General features: G+C 32.3%; 1 protein-coding gene across 5 annotated transcripts in view; it reads left to right on the top strand.

The window, feature by feature from the left end:
- The window catches only part of LOC145276747 (uncharacterized), a 288,238-nt gene that overhangs the window by 182,483 nt on the left and 82,666 nt on the right, over positions 1-23,089 (top strand). For all 5 annotated transcript variants that reach the window (XM_080127979.1, XM_080127980.1, XM_080127981.1 and 2 more), the window contains one exon: positions 17,396-17,545. The gene's annotated coding sequence lies outside the window, so the exon portion shown is untranslated. The remainder of the gene's footprint in view (positions 1-17,395; positions 17,546-23,089) is intronic.

The following is a 23,089-nucleotide window of genomic DNA, read 5'->3' as shown; positions in this document are numbered from 1 at the left end:
TAACCTGTTTATGTGACATCATTCATGTGAGGCTTAAATGATTTGCAAAAATGTCGACAGTAAAAATTGACCCCTCTTTGCAGATAACGGTCCAGTTGACGGTGAAAGAAATAATCTTTTGGACAATTTTTCGATATTTGTTGTCTGAGACATTGATCTTTGAAACGATACGAATTTTGTCACGTTCTGACGCGTCTGTCGGAAGTGTTTGTGAGACATACAAACACACACGCACACACATTTTGTCTTTTATATATGGAGATTTGCAAATTAAGAAAAGGAAGAAACATAATTAATTTTCAAAAGTATTCATGCAGTAAATACATAATTCAACAGTTGACAAAATATGGTTATTGGTCATCTGATTTATCGGAGAGAGACCTATGTTTTCAGTGGCATCTGTCCATGCGTCCGTCTCTTAGTCCAGACGATTGCCAGATAACCACCTAATTGTTTTTCCTGAAATTTTACCACAAATTGTATTTCATTAAATAGATGTGCACAGTAAACATATTTTCTTTGCAAAAATTTCCATTGTGTCCCCAGGGGCTCAAAAGAAGTCAAAAATGGCCAAAAATGACATGTTTTGCCCCATAACTTCTGATCCATCCATTAGATTTTTCTGAAAATGTGGAGCCCATTGTTCTTAATATAAATTCAGTATGGGTGATCCTGGCAAAATTCTGGTTTGCATCCCTCTGGAACTGTTACGGCTAAAAAAAAAAAAAGAAAAGCCTTTTTGAAGCTCTTTTTTCATATTACTCAAAAACTTGATATGTCTATGTAGTGGTTTTCCATAGTGCTGAATTCAAATATACATGACTTAAAGCGTGAAACTGCACCTTTTGTCCATTTTTCACTGGAATTCTGTGTTCCCAGGAGCTCAAAAGGGGCCACAAATGTCCCAAAATTGCAAAAAATGACACTTTTTACCTCATAACTTTTGCCTCATCCATTAGATTTTTCTGAAACTTGGCGAAAATGTGAAGGCAACCTTGGCCCTTCACACTTCTCACATTCATCATTTCTTCACTATTTTTTGTGCCGTCATCTCACATGCATTCTGCGTTCGCGCCTGGCCTCCATAGAATCGAAATAGGTACAAACTTTAATAAAGACTTTTCATATCTATCTGCGTAAGTATACTTTGATAATTATGTTTCAGTTTGAAGAAATATGGTATAATAAAATTATGGGGTGTTCGTTCGCGCCTGATCTCCATACAAAGTTTAACAAAGTTTTTTAATATAGATCCACAGAATATTGTGATAAGTGTTTCAGTGTGAACAGGTATGGTATAATAAATTATGGGGTTTATCTATTTTATTTTTACTTTCATCATATTTTACTTTGGTTTTGATACCCCCAAATTCGAAGCTATCTCTTTACAATCCTTCCTTTTCATAACCTATCATACTTTCATAAATCAGAGTCCATTTTCTGTAGGCTGTTTTTGAACCCAGTCAACGACGAGTACTTTTGCTAGTATATATATATATATATATATATATATATATATATATATATATAGGCCTAGCTCAGAGGCTATGGAATTAGGGTGGAAGAGTTGTATATTTTTATTTTGATTCTAGCTGATGGCACCCAATTTTTTAGTGTTTTCAAAAAAATATGTTTTAGTCTTGATCTCACTAGTATATATAAGGTTCATTATAATAATTGATAAAGAATTGTCTCTATAATAATAAATATGTAATCTGCATGAATTAAAATATCATATTTAAACGTATCTTACGACCAGACAGTGCCAAGCGACCTACTAGTCTTTTACTAAAATGCCCAGATACTGCATTAAATAATCCGAAAAGAGTTAATATACTGTAAAACAAAAGAACAAAATCTCCTTAATACTTTGTACATTGTGAAAAATTTCTGTGTGATTTGACATTTCTGTTCCAACAAAATACCTGAAAATAAACTGAGAACTCATTTTCTGATGACAGATGGAATTGGTTTATCTATCGGCGGAATTATCTTGAAGAAAGAATATTTTTTTATAAGCAAGAAATAAAAAGAAAATGTCTTTTAATTGTTTTCTTTGTGATTAATTATTGGAAGAAATTAAGGTTTTTGTTTGTTGATTCCATTTATTAAATGGGTTCAGATAATTTATTTCTATTTGTAATGTTTTTTTTTTAATTTCTTAAGAGCCTTGAGTCTTATCTAGAATCTTGACATGTGAAGCATTTTAAGTAGAAAACCCCTTTACATCATCATCAGATGCACTTTGTCTCCGCCCTGGTCCTTCTCCACTACAGCCCCTCTCTTGTCATTGTAAGAGCTCTCCTTTGTTTTTACACCCTTCTCCCGCTCACACTTAATGGACTTGAGTTTCAGAAGCTCTAGAAGAAAAAAAATATATATATGGGGGGGGGGTCCCCTCCCTGTACTAACAATGTAAATTCTCTGTAATCACTGGAAATATGTCAGCCTTTTACTCTGATGATATAATTTTTTTTTTTTTTTTCATCTGCCTTTGCATGTCTGCAAGTCAGTTTGTACAACTTGGGTTTGTCTGTTTTTAATAAATTGCCATATTTTAAAACCTACACAGTCAAGCTTAATGGTATCGCTCTATTTATTTATCTCCCCACGAGGGCAGTTAGACACAAGGTAGGTTTTTAATGTGGACAAAATCCAGCTCCCCCAAAAACTCACCAATTCTTACTAGGAAAAAATAAGGAGCCATTATGGTGAATAGCCTGTTATGCCCCTTATACTGCCAGACACTTTATGATAGACAATGGCAACCTTTGATCTGTATGAAAAAGTAGTACAGTGCAAAAAACAATGCAAGAACTATTTGAATGCAGCAAGATCATTGAACGCTATGTACTGAGAGAAAATAGGACTATACAACAAAATATCAAAATACAAACGCGTATAATCTCTTTAATCACTCGAATGCATGCAGCTTTGTAACTGTTTTTATTACCGTTTTATCTGTTTGGCTACATATGTTTCAGATGTTGGATCGTAACCATGGTCCAACATCTGAAACATATGTAGCTAAACAGATAAAACAGTAATAAAAAAATAAAACACATTTGCTCTGCAATAGTATTGAGCACTCTCTTCAAGTTTTTACTAATTACCAGTTTTACCAAATATATATATAATAGTGTTGGGACAATTAATCGCAATGGGGAATCGGTATTGGAGTCGGAAAAATTTGCGCCTATTTTCCGATGCCAAAACTGATTTCTTAAATTATCTTTTTTATTTGATTTTGGTTTGAAAAACATCTTCCGCTGCTTGTAATAATAATAATAAATGTTTACTGATTTAAACTTCCAGTAAGCTAAAATCTCTAGATCACCGCCTCACAAGTGTGTTTTTACGTTTGAGAAAATATAGGCACATTTAAGATGTGTTTTTACGGTAATCGGGATGAAATAACACTTTTATAGTTAAATAGTTAGAAATTTATAAAAAATCAGAATCGGGAAAAAATATTGGAATCATCCCACCACTAATATATATATATATATATATATATATATATATTAAAAATTTTGCACAAACTATGTTAAAAAACACGTATTTACACTGTTTATTTAAAGTTTTTAATTTTAATTCAAAGATACTTCAAAGATCTTATAAATTTCAATTTTATTAATATATATATATGAAGCGATGCCTCTGGTTAGGTTCAAGAGACAATGGACACCCCTGTATGGGTAGCTGCACACGTAACTATGAAGCAAGGGTTGCGCAATCACTAACCACACCTCTCTTGAATTGGCACTGCTTGGGTCCAGTAGCAAGGAGAGGTTCAAGACTGTCTGGAAATAATGCCCAGATAAGCGGCAAGCACATTCCAAAATGGTCACCCATTTTAGTACTTATCAGGCTCAATGTTGCTTAACTGCAATGATCTGTTGGGAACCAGTGTGTCAATGTGATTATGCTATATAATATATATATATATATTAATCATGTCATATATATATATATTAATCATGTCTATATATATATATATATATATATATATATATGAATAAAAAAGAATACGAAAAGTATAAAAGCTTATAACTTTTCTTTATTCGTTTTTAATTGGTGACGTGCAGGAATACAAAATAATATTATGAAAAAAAATTAAAAAACTTTTTTTATAAGTACATAATTTTCGACCGATCCTTCAGTCTTCATCGGTGTAGTGAAAGTATGAGCATGCACGGGGAAAAGGGGAATATATATATATATATATATATATATATATATATATATATATTAATCATGTCAAATCACACTTTATTTCTTTTTGACGGATTGATTCTTGCTATTTCTTCTGATGAGTTAAGGGCATAATAGATTCACTGAGTGATATAATGATTAAGTAATTGATCTTGTGCTATGAAACAGATGCTGTGAAGAATTGTAAATGTCAATTGAATTAAAGGAATAAATAATAAGATGGTCAACAGCATGAATTTTGGAATATAGTTTTTTGTCATTCACTATATATATATATATATATATATATATATATATATATATATATATATTAAAAGAAAAATATCCAAAATGATCACACAAAGTTAATGGAAGATGTGTTTTTCTTTCCTTTTTTTTTCCTTTGAGAAATTAAAAATAAAAATTAATTATTTCTTGACTAGTGCTGTTTTTTTTTTTGTTTTTTTTTTGTTATACCATTTTTCCCATTTATTGTCTACTTTTGTAAGGATCGTGTACACAAGAAATGTAGTGGAATGACAGATGGTTCTTGTGCAAGACGATAAAGACGGATGAGAATTCAGATGTGGAGAAAGTATATTTTGTTTTTTAGTCCCAGGGTTCCATGAGTGATGTTTCTGACAAAGAGGGAAGAATTGCTGTTTTAAGTTTCTGGAATTTATTCCATCTAACATTTATTGTTGGCAAATTTTTTGACCTTGAAGTAGTATTTTGTTGTTGTTGTTTTTAGCTCCTTACATCAAGTGGCTTCATGTATGGTCTGGAGCGAATTCTACTTTTAAAAAAAAAAATCTGGACAACATGGAGATGTGTTGAGTATTTATTGGTTTGGTCAAATCAAAAGAATAGATGAGAATTCTTGAGTTAGATTTACAACAGTTGAGGAAGCAATATCAGTTGGCAGGATGGATCTGAAATAAAGCAGGATTAATGAAGACCTGGCCAGAGATAGGTTAGTTTGGAGGTCAATTTCTAAAAGCTGTCCAACATATGCCAATATACATAACAAACCTCAAACTGGTACTGATGATGATGATAATGATTATTATCTTCTATTTCTTGTAACGGGGTGGGGGAGGTAAGCAAAAACAAACAGGTCTGTATACTTTTGCAGAGGATGGTCGCTATCATCAATACTTGGTGTGTTCTATTTTTAGCAGCCAATCTGTTTAACCTTTACGAGAAGGCAGCAAAAAAAAAAAAGAAAAAAAGAAAAAAGATGCCTAATAAGTCTGAAACCGAAAGCCACTCTCTACACCAATCATTGGCGCTGAAAGAGGGCAAGGAAAACACTCCCAAACCATTATCTAAATTAACAAAGGTCAAAACTTAGCGATTATCACAATTGGTTTGAAAATGTAGTCTAATCCAAATGTTCAATTAAGCAATGTTGTGCCTGGTCAGTAATGAGATGGGTTGGGTTTTTTTTGTTGTTTTTTTTAAAAAAATTTTTTATTTATTTATGAATTAGAGCCAGTTTCACTAAAAGTCAGTATCTCTTTGAAATTTTTGTTTTTCTTCATCCTTCAGTTGCGCTATTGTTGAATGAGCTGTCAAAAATTGAACAACATGGATACGGAGAAATATCTTCCAGAGTTAACCGCTCTGAAATTCCGGTTCAAAAAACTTCTGCAATGGCAGAGCCTGAATGAATGTAGTTTAGGATCTTTGATCTTTGCATAATGCTGCTTCCAAAAGTGTGTCATCTGCATCCAAGATTTCGATATTCATTGCTTAATTTCTTTCATAAAATAAATGAAAATTTAATTTAGTCGGAAGAGATTTAAAAATCATAAAATATGACCGTACTTATGGAGAGTAGAAAGTGACTCTTCTGTTTACTTTTGTCATATGTGTAACTATCGTTTTCTTTATTTTGTCCTCTAGTCCTCACATTCCATGAATGATTTTTCTGACAACGGTGGAAGTATTGCTGTTTTCTGGATCGGAATCTATTCATATAACACCTATCATCGGCTAGTTTTGACCTTGAAGTGGTATTTTTTTTAACCCCTTACATCAAGTGGTTTCATGCCTTGCCTGGAGCGATTTCCATTAAAAAAAGAACAAAAACAAAAGCATCCCAATGATTTGATATTCATTATGTAATTTTTTTTATGCAACAATCGGAAATTTAATTGAGCCAAAAGAGATTTAAAATAAGATTAATTGCCTGTTTTAGTCAGGGACCCACCATGGTGCACTGGGAGGAAGCTTCACATTCCTCCCTGCAATGACCTAGTTCACAGTCCTGGATATGACCTTAAACTATATCCGATGGTGAGGCCCCAGCTTGCGGGCTTTGGGGAGTGTGGAGCCACCCTTTAATTGCCATTGCTCCTAGGTCCACTCTGACCCGGACTATGGGTTAAATAGAAAATGACTTGAAAAAAAAACAAATATATATATTAAAAAAAATTTCTTCAAAATCACTGGATTCGGCATTAAATAACCTGAAAAGGGTTGATATGCTGTAAAACAAAAACAACCAACCAACCAACGACCTAGTTCACAATACATTGTACTCTATATTGTTACATTGCACTGTAGAGAACCTACTATTGATTTTATAGCCATTTTATGTAATGGCTTGAATTATAGTTTAAAATGCAAAAGTCCAGCATCATGGTTCAATTGTGCTCTAGCCAGAAATATTCATTTCGAACATGAGCCTCTCTTATCAATTAACCTACTGTTGATTTTTTATGCCGAACTCTTCTGCTTGTGCGGTGATAAATAGGGCTATGACAACAGAATATTCTTTTCATTGTTTTGACTCTCGAGTATATATTCAACAGAGTTAGACATAGTTAATTAACCGAGAACCATGTCACTCTATATAAAAGCATATAAGATATCAATGGATACACACTCAAGAGTCAAGAAAATGAAAAGAATATGCTGTTGCCCTAGTGATAAAACTTCTCAAATGCACTTATGATATTAGGCTGTATAAGGGTGTTAACTTTGGTCAAAATTGGATTGTTCCTTCTTTAATTGATTATATTCAATTATCGATTTTCAATACTTATCTGAGGCATTTTCTTAGTGACATACAATATGGTTTCCATTCTGCTAGATCTACAGCAGATGTGTTAACGGTTATATCTCATAGGATTAGCGAATCTCTTGACAGAGGCTTCCTTTCTAGGGCAGTTGCTCTTGACATATCAAAGACCTTTGATAGGGTATGTCATAAAGGTCTACTTCACAAGATCTCCAGTTACGGTATAGCTGGAAAAGTCTTCTCAATTATTAAATCATTTCTCTCTGTATTAATGCTGGAGTCCCTCAAGGGTTCCATCCTGAGCCCAACTCTCTTCCTGATCTACATTAATGATCTTCCAAGTCATATCCTTGGATCATTCATAGATATTTATGCTGACGACACCACCATCTACGGCAGCACATCAAAGATCATAAACGGCCAAGTTCTCTCTGATTCTCTCTCTTCTGATCTTGAGCATGTGGTACAATGGGGAAAGATGCGACTGGTTACTTTTAATGCATCTAAAACTAAGCTTTTGTCTTTACATCATTCAACGCTCTGATCCCCATCTGGCATCAAGTGAAATGGATGGCTCTCGTCTTGGGGAGGCTCCATGTTTTGACAAACTCCTGGGCTTGACCATTATTCCTGATCTGAAATGGAACACGTACATCAAATCTGTTGCCAAGGTTGCTGGGAAAATAGTGGGATCCTTCTATCGATCCAGTAAATATCTTACTGCTGAGACCTTGCTTCCCTGACTGTACTGACATGCAGAAGTTCAAGTGTAATGTGAACAGACATCTTGCTGCTCAACTCCCTATATAGTATCCCTGTAGATTTGGTTCGAAATAATAGCACTTTACGTCCAAGTGGTGCTGTGCCTTCTTTGGAGTGATTAACAGTAAAAAAAAAAATATGTATACACATGTTATATGGGTTCTTATGCTTATCCAGAAATTAAAAACAAAAAACAGCAACTCTATAATTTTAAAGGATAAGAATCGGGAATTTAGAACAGAATCAGTATTTGTATTGAACTTGAGAAAAATATTGGAATTATTCCAGACTTTAAAATCGATATTTGATATCTTGGATTTGTTCATTTGTTAACCATAATTACTCACATATTCAATACATCGTTAAACCCTAAAGTCTATAATTTAGGATCAGAATCTAAATGCTTATTCTCACCCAATTTTGTATAGCTATCTCGTAATCATTACTCATGATGATATAATTTTAAAGTCAAAAACAATTTATTTTAATTTATTTAGTCTTTTGTGACCAATTTGTGTTAAAAGAATTTTAATATGTAAAATATTAATGTATATTTAAAAAAAGTATTGCTTAATATTTAAAACGAGTATTAATATTTTAACGAGTATTAATATTTAAAACAAGTATTTAAATAAGTATTGATGGTTAAAATAAGTATTAATATTTTAAAAAGTATTGATAATATTTAAAACTAGCGATGGTGTCACGTCGGCACACACAAATCCGAGTCAAACACAAAATCAATGAGTAAACGTTTGATAAAATGATGGTTAAAATTATTACGAATTTGCCAGCATTTGAACCTGGAATCTTCTGATCTGTAGTCAGATGTGTTATCCATTGCGCCACAAGTCCTGTTCGTATGCCAAAAGATGTTACCGCGACTGTATACAGACAGTGCTAAATTCTGTTGACATAGGCAGGTAACTTTTTCGAAAATTGCACGAAACGGCTCAAAAATCCTTATTTCAGGCTTTTTGTGTAACTCTGTGTTGTTCGTTACGAACCATATATAGATAAGGATAATCTAGAGACTCACACCTTTCAGGGAAAAAAAGAATTTTTCAGTTCAGTGCATCTATTCGAAAGTTTTATTGGTACAAATACACACACACATAAATAAATAAATAAACATTTAGAATTTATTAATAGTATAGATAGGTATTGATTAATATTTAAAACGAGTATTAAAATAAGTATTGATAGTTAAAAAAAGTATTGATTAGATTTAAAACTAGCGGCTGTGTCGCATCGTCATACACAACACCAAGTCAAACACAAAGTCGAGTACACTCTACATCAAGTACACTCAACATCGTCTTACCATCAACGCTTACGTTGTGACTTGGAGTATGGAAAATTCCCATATGCACAAAACAAAATCACTGAAAAAACAAAAATACCCTAAGGGTAAGGATAATGAGTCAACGTTCGATAAAATGATGGTTAAAATTATTACGAACTTACCAGGATTCGAATCTGGAATCTTCTGATCCGTAGTCAGACGTGTTATCAATTGCGCCACAAGTTCTGTTTGTATGCCGAAAGATGTTACCACGACTGTATACAGACAGTGCTAAATTCCATTGACATGGGCAGGTAACTTTTTCGACAATTGCACAAAACAGCCCAAAAACCCTTATTTCAGGCTTTTTGTATGACTCAGCGTTGTTCGTTAGGAACCATATATAGATGACAATCTAGAGACTCACACCTTTCAGGGAAAAAAAGAATTTTTCAATTCTGTGCATCCGTTTGAAAGTTTTATTGGTATATATATCCGAACATAAATAAATAAATAAGCATTTAGAATTGTATTAATAGTATAGATAAATATTATTATTTAAAAAAGTATTGATAATATTTAAAATAAGTAACAATATTTAAAACAAGTATTGATTAATATATAAAATATTGATTATTATTTAGAGTGAGTATCTAAAATTAGTATTAATATTTAAAATAAGTATTAATGTTGAAAATAATAATTAATTAATATTAAAAAAAGATAAATTAATATATAAAAAAATGCATAGGGCCAATTCACTTGACCTTAAGTGTCCCATTCAGAGATTCGCACAAGAGCTGGAGTTGCCCCCTCTAGAGTCACTCTTTATCCGTTGTCAGCTTCGATCGTTGTGTTAGATAATTAACATTGTTAAAAGTTAATTAGTTATTATCAATCTATCTGTCTATCTATCTATTTATTTATCTATTCAATGATATTCTTAAAATAGTTTATATTGCGAGTTATTTATTGTTTATAGAATAAAGTGTAGCAATGGGTTTTAGCTGAGGATGTTTACATGAATTAGCTTGGTTAAATAAACAAAATAACCTTGACAGGCAGACGTGGAAAGGTCAAACGTAAGGGATACGTGTGCTTTTTGAATGATGGCATAACGGAACTGAGGTCAGGAGGTCGGGAAGTTTTAGTCAGTCGAGAGTTAGAGTTTGGTCACGAGAATGAATAGGCATACTTGAAGCCAGGAAGCGAGGCTGGGAAGAATAAAAATGTAGACAAGAAATGTAGACTCGTGTGAAGACCAATTGAGACAACTGAAATGAATTTATATTTTAAAATACAAAATGTTGTTCTGTGGTTTCACAAAAGAAGAAAGAACAGAGGTCTCAATTGGTTATGATGTTGGTCTTTTAATTTTTCGTCACAGCAGCAAGATAGAACTCTTGAAGAAAGCAGGTATGAAGCATATATTATTCTTCCTATACAAAAATGATACCTTATGTAAATATGAACTGTAATATATACCCGTGTGATAACTCTGATACAACAGGATTCAGTTTATACGTCAATATCAATACCCCTGGCTAATCAATACATAAATTTATATGTTTATAAGTGGTTTTATAAGAAAGATATCCTCCACCTCTCAATACAATATAACTGTTTTAATATCTCATCCACAACATCACATATGACATGTTCTATCCCTGACTATATAATAGTTGGGCCACATCATCAGAATGCCCTCAAACCGACTACCTGGAAGAGTACTCTTTGGTCAGCTCACTCATGGCCGACGAAACGAAATGCTACAAAGACTACATCAAGCTTATCCTCAAGCACTGCATAAATCTTTTGGAGACTTTGGCAGCGGACAGAGACACTTGGCGCTCCACATGTGATAGCAGGATGGTCTTGTTCAACAATGAGCTTCAGCGAGCAGCTATGGAGTGCCGCACACTGAGGCACAGACGAGCGGCAGCCATTCACCATCAAAACCCAAATCCTGGCTTCCTGTGCTCTATCTGTGCAAAGCAGTGCAGATTACGCATCGGGCTTCAGTTATCAGCAGAGTCACAGTCAGTTAAAATAAATAAAAATAAATGAAGACGCTGTCATCCACATGGATGGAGTACCATAACTAACTAAACAAAAAAAAAATCAAACAACTATATGTTTGACATTGTAACTAACCTCACTCAACATTAAACACCCCATCCCCCTTTCCTTCTTTTCTTTTTTTTTTTCAAGTGCAGCCTTTTTCAGTGATCCATTTTGTAATATAAGTCTAAAAGAAATGAAAAAAATTCTTGAATCAAAAGCCATGTTTAATTTCAGAAAAGTTTCCGATGGGTAGCTCTTTTGTACAAGTCCTGGAGATGAAGAGTTTTCGGTGGGTAGTTGTTCTGTATAAGTCTTGGACTTTAATATTTTGCAGGCAGAGAGCAAAAGATTTTTCTCATGTTGATCCGAAAAATTATGTGCCTGAATGCTCATGATCACAAGTCGCATCTTCCGCTTGGTGCGAATTGCAACCCACATGACTTATTTTTTGCCATTTCTTCCAATCCAGGGCAAGTTGGTTGATGGATGTCTAATTGTTGAGAAATGTCCAATCAAAAACATTTTCTCTCCACCTTTTCCTTGGCTTTCCTCTGCCTCTTTTGCCTTCTAACATACCCTCAAACCCTAACTTTAACAGGTCAGTGATCGTTTTGACATGGCCAAAAAGTTTCAGGATTTAACTTTTGATTTTATCAAATAGACTGGGTAGGGAATTAGTTTAACTGAGGGTGGATATTTTTTTTTTTTTTTTTTTTTTTTGATCAGGCAATGTCCCGTAATAAAACACATGACGTGATTTTACCAGAATGCTAAAAGATTTAATATTTTTATTATTTTATTCAACATTTTTATGGAGCAATTCTGGTTTCTGATTAGTTGCTAGTAGAAAGTGACTCCGTTTGGTTGGTCAGTTCCTATCGAAAGTGTCTATAAGTACAACCTTCCAACTTTCAGTGATCATCTCCTCTTATATCAAAATGTTGCAATAAAAATTGTTTCATTAAAATTTCACAATTTTGAATAAAAGAAGACAGTTTTTTTTTTTTTAAATTCCCAACTTAAAGAACGAGAAAATTTAAATATCTTCATTTCTAAACTGCAATTTATTAATCTACAGGGTGGAACGATAAACGTATTGCCCTAAAGAAAACAACACTACAGCTTTATTTTAAAACTTTTATTGAAAAAAAAATCAATTCAGGTAACTTGATTATGTAGTAGAGCTACATAATCAAGTTACCTGAATGTAGCTACCTCAATCATCACCTTGATATGGGTCTGGAACTGGGAGCATGCCTTTTCCACAAGCAGGAGCTCGGCGAATACTGGCGATCAGGCAGGCTTTGATGTTGCAGGTGGTTATGTTGGTGATGTTCTTGACATATGACCAAACGAAGTAGTCCAGCAGGGTAAGAGGGGGGGGGCAGTGATAGGAAGGTACAAAGCCATAGCAGTCTTTCTGAAGCCAAGCTTGCATCTGTTTGGATTTGTGGGCTGCCACCAAGTCCTGCTGCCACACCCAGGGGTCTACCAGTGGCCACCTGATTGCACCAGGGGATCACCACACTCTTCAGCACATGCAGGTAAACTTTGGTGTTGACTTTCAAGACGATTTCGAAGATGTAAAGTGGCATGACGTGGCTCTTAGTTGGAACCACACCAAAGACCATAACTGTGACCAGAAACTTTGTTTTCATCACCCTGGGCACGTCCCTCAATCACTGAACTGTCCAGATGTGTGTTTTGAGGATGCTGGCAATGGTCCTGTTGTTATAACTTAGATTTGTAGAGAGCATGAGATGTACAGCGGCGCATCTCCAATCTCATTCGTTGAACATTGTATCACTTTCAAACATGATAGAAGACTCCTATCACTGTTGAGATTTGTACACAACTGGCCAACTAATAGATAGTCTGCAACAACAAAAGAAAACCGAAAATGGAATCATATCGTCTTTTCTAAAGTGACAATTTTATTGTTCCACTTTGTATATTGATATAAAGTTTGGTTTTTTCTCGCTCTGACATTGATATTAAAAGCCTACTTTTTCTATGATGTTATTGGTAAAGGGTGACTCAGTCGTGGATATGCGAGCAACTTTATGAAAGTTTACTAATTTGCATATTTCTTTGAAAAACGAGCGTCTATTAATTCAATTCTTTATTTTTCTTATTAGATGATTGGCTTCATTTAATTATTACGGTTAAATCATTTTATCCATAATTTTTACATTGTGTATGATTACGTTGAATTTAGGATGAAAACGTTCTAGTATTAGTGTGTGTGTGTATATATATATATATATATATATATATATATATATATATATATATATTTATCATATATATATATATATATATTTAATTTTTTTTTTTTTGAGGGTAAACAGTTGCATATGGTCGCTACAAACAGCCATCTGTTTCAGTCAATGAGACTTTGTCAGGCAACCCTGAACCATTCGATGCTATAGAAAAAAAGAAAAGGTCTTGTTTGTAGCGACCAAATGTAACTGTTTACCCTCGAAAAAATAATAAAAAATGTTTTGCTCTTGTTATCGAGCACTATCTAACAATCTCGTATTCATTAGTCCCTACTTTTGAATATCTCAAACTTGAATTATGTATATATAATGTGACTTTGTGTGCATGCATGAAATGTCTCTCTACCAAACTCCTCTCTGAATATTTGGTTAACAAGCTTGAAACCTGATATATAGTGTTTGGACTTCAGGAAGACTTTCAGTTTGGTGTATAGTCTGTAGAAATAGCTGCTAATGGGTAAAAATTTGGCAAAAGTAAATCGACTAACTTTTGAGCATGCATACATAAACATTTTTAGCTTGAAGTGGCTTAATATTTAGCCTTTTTTTTTTATCCATAAGGCTGAATTGCTAAATAATGCCTAAGGCTGGAGTGTTGAATATTTTGGTTTCAATTCCAGCTAATGCCACAGCAGTCATTTTTTTGAAAGAAATTTTTGAAATCACTACTATATATTGGGTACAATATAATAATCAATGGAGTATTAGTTCTATATTAATAAATATAAAATCTGCATGAATAAAATATACCGGGCAATGCCAGGCGGCTTGCTAGTTTTTAAATAATAAAAAAAACCAATTCTGAGGGAATTTTAAAACTACACAAATTAATAAAAGAATGAATTCTCAAAAATGAAATGAATACACGTTGTATATTTTGAATTTTCCCAAAAAAAAAAAAAACAATTAATAACAAAAGGTTGGCCTTTTAATTAGCTTCATTCAAAGAATGGAAAGTTTTATTTTCTCTACAATCAAATAATGCAAAAAAAAAAAAAAAAATGTTTGAATGAAAAGGAGAGGAATCATTTTCATGTAATATTATTCAGTGCTGTAGTTTGGGTTTTTTTTTTTTTTCGCTGAAGAATACAGACCATCCCTAACCACCACGTACCAACTCTTTTATCTTCTAATGCTACATAATTCTATGTTTTTAAATTTTTGAGATAAGGATTGATAATTCAGGTTTGAAATATTCAGACTACACTTCTCATCTTGAGTTTTATTTTCACAACCTTTCAGCACATGTAACTTCCGATCTTCTTTAGGTGTATTTTCTTGAAGTAAGGAATCCTTCTGTCAAATGGAATTTCAAATGGAACCCTTTATTCGTATTATTTGGATTTTTCGGACTACTGTTCTCATCTTGAGTATCATTTTCATAATGTTTCGGTTGATTTAACCTTAAACCTGCTTCAGGTGTCTTTTGTCGAACTTGGGAATTTTTCTGTCAGATTCTGGAGTCTACATGGAATTTTGAATGGAACCCTTTATTCAATTCACCTAGTATAGAATTTAACATAATATTGGTACCGTTAATTATAAATGATAGATAATATATATAGTAATAAGTAAATTGTAATGTATATATAATATTATATAATAATAAATAATGATATTTACATATAGAAATAAAATATGTTTATAGAAATAAAATATGTTTAATACTCATAAAATTCATACTTGTATTATCTCCAAGGACCCATGGCACAGTAGTTAAACTATTTTGAAATAATTCAGTTGTAATGGGACCTTCTTTGGAAAGTTAAAAGTTCAGTTCAAAAATACAATTGCGATATTAATTGCTATTTGTATATATATACTAGCTGGCCGCCTGGTATTGCCCGGTCATAAAATACACTAAAATATGATATTTTGATGACTGTAAATTTCATATTTATTATTATATTATATTGGACCCAATATTTAGTAATGATTTTAAGTTTTTTAAAAAGTAATCATCGAAACCAAATGATATGTTAAGAAACCAGCAAAAACCAAAAAAATGGTTGCAATAATATTACAATTGTAAAAATATGATAATCACGAATAAAAATATTTTGTTTTTATTTGATGAGGAATGTAAATATTTAGAAGAAATTTAAGAAACCTTACAATTATATTTTTTTCTTTAAAAAAAAAAAAAAAATTATTTACCTTAAAGAAAGTTAAGGTAAATAATTTATTTTAAAGAAAAAAAAATAATAAATTACTTAGGACTTCTATCCAGTCATATCTGATGGAACCAGGGAAAGTTACTTCCATGAATTAAATAATTAATTAAAGTTTCAACGATATTGCTGTTGTATATATATATATATATATATATATATATATATTTTTTACAGTCGTAAAATATGCTTAAATATGATATTTTGATAATTGCAGATTCGTATTTATATACGTATACTATATTGAACCCAATATATAGCAATGATTTAAAAAGTTTAAGAAAAAAAAAAAAAATGACATGTGCCACCATCAACAATCGAAATCAAATAGTATGTAATGAAACAAGCAAAACCCTAAAAAATGTTGCAATAATATTCCTATTTACAATGCCTTCCCACGGGACAGAGTTAGACACCAGGGTTGCAATAATATTACAAATGTAAAAATATGATAATTAAAAATAAAAGTATTTTGTTTTATGTAGAAGAAATTAAGAAAAATTAAAATTATATTTTTTTCTTAAAAAAAAAAGTTATTTACCCTAAAGAAAGCTAAGGTAAATAATTTATTTTAAAGAAAAAAATATATATATATACTAGAAAAAAGAAATTAAAACTGTAATTTCTTTTCTCTTATAAGAAGCTCTACTTTCTGTTGTGTTTGTATTGAGGTTTTTTATTTGGTTGGGATTAATATATCAATATATAAATGTTGGTTTTTATATTAGATTGAAGTTTACCCTTGCTTGTATCAGGTAAACACCTCATTCCCTTTTCCTTTTATATTTCTTTCATATATATATGTGTGTGTGTATGTGTATATATATATATATATATATATATATGTGTGTGTGTGTGTGTGCAGATCATCATATAATTAGATCACTCTGACAGACAATTTCAACAGAATTTCTCGGGGTTAATTGTGGCTAAATGGATTAAGTCCTTGCTAATGGAGTCAGAGATTCCTTCTGTTGCTGGGTTCGAATCTACCGACCCATGTAAATCGTGACACCCTACACTAATGATTCCCAAAAGGATGAAACACTAGTGTCTGTAGGTATTTAATAATTATTATAGTAAAATAATTTAATAATATATATATATATATATATATATATATATATATATATATATATATGCTTGTATCGGATAAACACTTCAATTCCTTTTCCTTCATTTGTGGTTTCCTTAAATTTCTAATATTTCAACTTTTTTAAAAATAAAAATCACTCCAGACAAGGCATAAAACCACATGGTGTAAGTAGCTAAAAATTATTAGTTCATGGTAAAAAAAAAAAACTAACCAATATTAAATGTTAGATGGATAGATTTTGACTCAGAAAACAGCAATTCTTTCCCCTTTGTCAGAAACATTTCTCATGGAATGAAAGGACTAAAATAACAAAGGAAACGAGTGACAAAGTTACTGCCAAAAGTAAATTAAAGGTTCACTTTCTACTCTCCTTAAACTCCTGTGCTTTTATAGCTTTGCAAATTATAACCTCATCCAAACTCCTTTCTAAATTTATAACGATATCTCCAGCATTCCAATATTATTTTATATAAATATTTATTGCAATTTTTTTTTTTTCAAATTTCTCTTCAGGTAAATTTCAGAAGAGCAATGTTGTAATTGTCTAATACAGGTCTTGTGTCCGATCAACTAAGAAACATTGATGTCTACCTTGGATTAATTGAGAGGGATTCAAACTGAGAAAGTGTCCTTTAAGACTGATCAGCAAAGGGATTAGTCAAGGTAAGAAAATAAATTTTTGCTTTCATCTCAACTATAGCGAAAGAGGTGGAGGGGGGAGGGCATTACATTACAAGGAACTTCCATAGAATTTCTGGGTGTCTTATTTATCTGTATCAAATTCGTGGCTGCCAAATGGTTAATTTAAATAACATTGAGAATGAATTTGAACAAATGCATTGACGACATTGCCAAGGCTGCTGCAGAGAATGTGGGCTCCCTCTACCATGCTAGAAAACTACTCTCACCTGACAGTATCCTGTATCTCTACAAAGTCGCCATTCACTCATGCATGGAGTATGGTTGCCATGTCTGGGCTGGAGCATCTACCGCTAGTCTCTATCTCTTATATGGGGTAGGTACCACACTATCAATCTACCTCTAATCCCTGTCCCATCATCACAATGTTGTATCCCTGTGTTTGTTTCACAAATACTTTAATCGAATGCGCTCTGATGAAATCGTAGCAATTATGCCTCTTTAACATAAATATCCTTGACAAGCCTGACAAGCAACAAAATCTCACCCTTTCACCATAGATGTCCCTAGATGCCAGAAAGTCTTCTACTCTAATACTTTCTTCTCCCAGACTGCTAGACTTTGGAATTCCCTCCCAATTTCCGGCTTTTCTGACTGTAATGACATGTAGAAATTTAAATGTAATATGAACAAACATCTTGTTCATCTTCTCACATAGTCCCCAGTAGGCATGATTCCAAATAGTAACACCTTACATCTAAATGGCAATATGCCATGTTTTTTTTTAATGGAAATAGTTTGAGACAAGACTTGAAGCCACTTGATGTAAGAAGCTAACAAGAATGATGATTATCACAAAGACAGGAGATGCTTATTGACCCAAGTCTTGAAAAGACCAAGGCTGTAGGTAGGAGGAAAACCATAAGGAAGAACAGAGTTTCACAACCTTGCACTTCTTGGAAAGAAGCTACTGGAGTTAACTGTATTGATGAAGTATCAAAACAGCGAATTGGTGAAGACCACTAGATCAAAGAGTCTAACGAGCTGGAACAAAGGAAGCAGGGAATAGATCAAACAATTCTGAAGAACACATGCCACAATAGTATTTATAAAAAAAGACTGAGACTAGCAACACCACTTCTGTGAAGAGCGATAGAGAAAGATCGCAGTGAAGAAGGAATGGGGCCAATCAAATTAACAAATAAAATTTGGTGTAAACAAGAGAAAAAAGTAACAAATAATAAAAAAAAATATAACAAGTAGATAAAATGATGATATTGAAATCTATTTTGTTTAATTACTGTGGAATTTCCAAGGGTCCCAACCAATTAATATACTTTTAGTGATGAGGATTGTGTGTGCATGTGTCAATAGTGCCAATATTCTGTCACAAGATTTGAGTGACTGATGCATTTTTTTTTTTTTTTGCTCGGGCAAAATCAATAAGGGTCAGTTGCATCGGCATTCATCTTGGCTAAAAAGAGCAAATCTTATATTTGTCTTTTTTTGAGAGATTATACTTTACTTAGATTATTATGGTGTTTGTAATTCGTCTAAATGGATACTGTTACAGCCTGTGGAATCGTTTTGTTTTTTTTTTGTTTTTTTTACACACTCATATTCACTCCAAATAAGGCAAATTGACACTAGGCTGTAAGGGGCTACTATGAATTAAAATTTAGAGATCACACTCATGGGGACACTTTAAGTAGGGAGTTGAGCAGCAAAATGTTTGTTTCTGCATTGTTGGTACAATCGGGGAAGCAGGATACAGGGAGCGAGAATTCCAAAGTCTCGCAGTTTGAGGTAAAAAAAAATACTTTTAGAAGGCTTTCCAGCATCTAGGGACCTCAACAGTGAAGGGTTGAAATTTTTCTGCTTGTCAGGTTAATCGGGAGGGGGGGGGTATGTACATCAAGAGGGCACAAGTGCTATTAGATTTCATCAAAGCACATTCCGTTAAAGTACTTACAAAACAGTCACAGAGATGCAACATTGCAGCGATGGGACAGAGGCCGGAGCTTGGTTGATAGTGCGAGACCTATTAGATTGGAGACTCATTTTTTTTTTTTTGTTTCTGTTTTTGGGACCCTGTCTAAGAATGAGAGACTAGCAGTAAATGCAACAGCCCAGATGTGGTAGCAATAATCCATGCATGGGCGAATGGTGGCTTTGTAGAGATACAGGATACTGTCAGGTGTGAGTTGTTTTCTAGCTCGGTAGAGGGAGCCCACTTTATTTGCAGCAGCCTATGGCTTCTATGAAGTTTATTGGATTTATTGCGATCATATGCATACTAATGATGTTGGGAAAGGTATAAACCCATACATTTCTCCTCACTTATGAGTAAAACTGTTTACAGTTCAATAATTTTGGAACTGATAAGAGTTTATTATTAATAATATTATTTCTTACAAGTAGTACCCTCTAACCGGCGTTGTTCAGTGGAAGCCTGCCCCCTCGAAAAATTAAAGTAGGGTTGTTGTTGCTGCTGCTGCCCCCTCCCCTCATGTTACAAACGGCTTTCAAAATAGACACCACCAATTCCTCATGGTAAGAATGGTTATCAGAATGTCAACAACTAGTGGAGAGAAGTGGTGTAGTAAGGATATTAAGCAACCCCCAGTGGTAAAAAAAATAAATAAATAATACAAAATAGTAGTGAGGGGGGAGGGAGAATAAAAAATTAGACGCAGTTGTGGAGTGTTGAAAAAAAAAATATTGTCTCTATAGACACACAATGGTCATATCAATGAAATTCTTTATTTGGTCAATCAATTCTGGTGTTCTGACTTCCTTACTCCTTCCACGCCTCTCATCATCCCTCACAGACTTCCTGTCTTCCTTGAATCTCTTATGCCACTCAAAAACTGATGCTCGATTCAGGCAAGATGGTCCAAAAGCAGTCTGAAGCGCTCCATATGTTTTTGTGACATTTTTTCCAAGTTTAAAATAATTTTATTGCATATCGTTTTTCTAAAGTGTCCTCACGTCCAGATTGCATTTTTGAAATTCACCAGCTGTGACAATCGGGCTTTAGTATGGTGTATTCCAATTCCTTCTCTAGCTGTTCATTTGACCCTGAAATCATAAAAATTGATCAGTCATCTCATAAGATGTGTAGCAATAACATAATGGATTTCCAAGAGTCTACAACAATTTTAAATGCCAGAAAATAAAGGCTGCAAACTTATTGAAGGCACTCTGTATTTGAATGACTAATTTGCATAACTATTGTTGAAGAGTTTATAATAAAATTGTTTAATGTAACAACAATTTATTAAAGTGGTTTAATATAAAAAAAAATTTGCTAAGTAATTTTCAGCAGAGATAATTTAAATTCACTTGAAAGAAAGATAGACATGAGCAAAAGTTCAGAAAGGGAATAGTGTACCTGACTTTTTTCTCTCACTCTATGTACCTTGTTTTTATATTTTAAAGTTAGGTATGTTATTTTTATATTTTAAAGTTAGGTATGTTATTTTTTATATTTGAAAGTTGGGTATGTTATTTTTTATATTTGAAAGTTGGGTATGTTATTTTTTATATTTGAAAGTTGGGTATGTTATTTTTTATATTTGAAAGTTGGGTATGTTATTTTTTATATTTGAAAGTTGGGTATGTTATTTTTTATATTTGAAAGTTGGGTATGTTATTTTTTATATTTGAAAGTTGGGTATGTTATTTTTTATATTTGAAAGTTAGGTATGTTATTTTTTATATTTGAAAGTTGGGTATGTTATTTTTTATATTTTAAAGTTAGGTATGTTATTTTTTATATTTTAAAGTTGGGTATGTTATTTTTTATATTTGAAAGTTGGGTATATTATTTTTTATATTTTAAAGTTAGGTATGTTATTTTTTTATATTTTAAAGTTGGGTATGTTATTTTTTATATTTTAAAGTTAGGTATGCTATTTTTTTATATTTGAAAGTTAGGTGTGTTATTTTTTTATATTTGAAAGTTAGGTGTGTTATTTTTTATATTTGAAAGTTAGGTATGTTATTTTTTACATTTGAAAGTTAGGTATGTTATTTTTTTATATTTGAAAGTTAGGTATGTTATTTTTTATATTTGAAAGTTAGGTATGTTATTTTTTTATATTTGAAAGTTAGGTATGTTATTTTTTTATATTTGAAAGTTAGGTATGTTATTTTTTTATATTTGAAAGTTAGGTATGTTATTTTTTTATATTTGAAAGTTAGGTATGTTATTTTTTTATATTTGAAAGTTAGGTATGTTATTTTTTTATATTTGAAAGTTAGGTATGTTATTTTTTTTATATTTGAAAGTTAGGTATGTTATTTTTTATATTTGAAAGTTAGGTATGTTATTTTTTTATATTTGAAAGTTAGGTATGTTATTTTTTTATATTTGAAAGTTAGGTATGTTATTTTTTTATATTTGAAAGTTAGGTATGTTATTTTTTTATATTTGAAAGTTAGTTATGTTATTTTTTTATATTTGAAAGTTAGTTATGTTATTTTTTATTTTAAAGGTATGCTTTTTTATATTGTAAAGTTAGGTATGTTATTTTCTTATTTTAAAGTTAGGTTTTTACTTTTTTGTTTTAAAGTTAGGTATGTTATTTTTATATTTTGCATAATATGCAAACATACCCAGCACCATTTTTAATGATTTTGAGTTTTCTAGTTGAGGTAGCCAGTGAAAAAGAAAATATTTGTCGGTAGGGAATATACTTAAACTATAGATGTCACCTTGTTGAGGGTAATTTTAGTTTTCATGATTGATTCCAGGAATTGTCTTGCTGTTGTTTTGTTTCCATGTAGCCTACAATTATGAATTTGTCAATCTTTAAGTTTTCTTTGTTTATTATATTGTTTATAAGACTACATCCTCTATCAAAAAAGTATGCTTTGCCAGTGTTCACATTAATATTCATATAGGATACGTTTAACATGAGCCAACAAAACAAAAAAGGGGCGAAAAATTTACAACACACAGGTGTTAACTTTCTGGATAAGTAATTTTTGTGTTTTAACATATTTTAAAGTATTTTTTTAAATTCAGAAGAAACCACATGTCCAATCTGTCCGGTTAAAATAAAAAAAGTTGTCAAAAGACTCTTGATTATCACTCAAAGATAAAAAATTAAACAAAATACACATTCAATAAATGTTACCAGTTGTGCGAAAATGTAATGTATATAGTTGGGTTGAACATAAAATTTATATCTTCAAAGGGAAGCTCTTCAATGAATATGTACTACCTATGATGATCTACGGTAGTGAAACATGGGCCCTGACAACTTGCCAAAGTGAAATCTTGACAGTAGCACAAAGGAAGATGGAGAAGATAATGTTAGGCATCACTCTACAAGACAGAAAGACAAACATCTGTATCTGCCAACAACAAGAGTCATTGACATCAATACTGCCATCAAAACATCCAAACACCGATGGCCAGGGCACGTAGCCAGACAACATAACAACAGATGGTCCATCAGAACAATGGAATGGACACCTTGTGAACATAAGCGGTCAAAGGGAAGATCAAGAATGAGATGGAGGGACGATCTGATACAGCACATGGGTCCCACAGGCAGT

This window comes from Euprymna scolopes, chromosome 5 (genome assembly GCF_053919585.1).
Source record: "Euprymna scolopes isolate OS-2025 chromosome 5, ASM5391958v1, whole genome shotgun sequence".
NCBI classification, from domain to species: domain Eukaryota; kingdom Metazoa; phylum Mollusca; class Cephalopoda; order Sepiida; family Sepiolidae; genus Euprymna; species Euprymna scolopes.
This window is presented reverse-complemented; position numbering and strand designations above follow the sequence as displayed.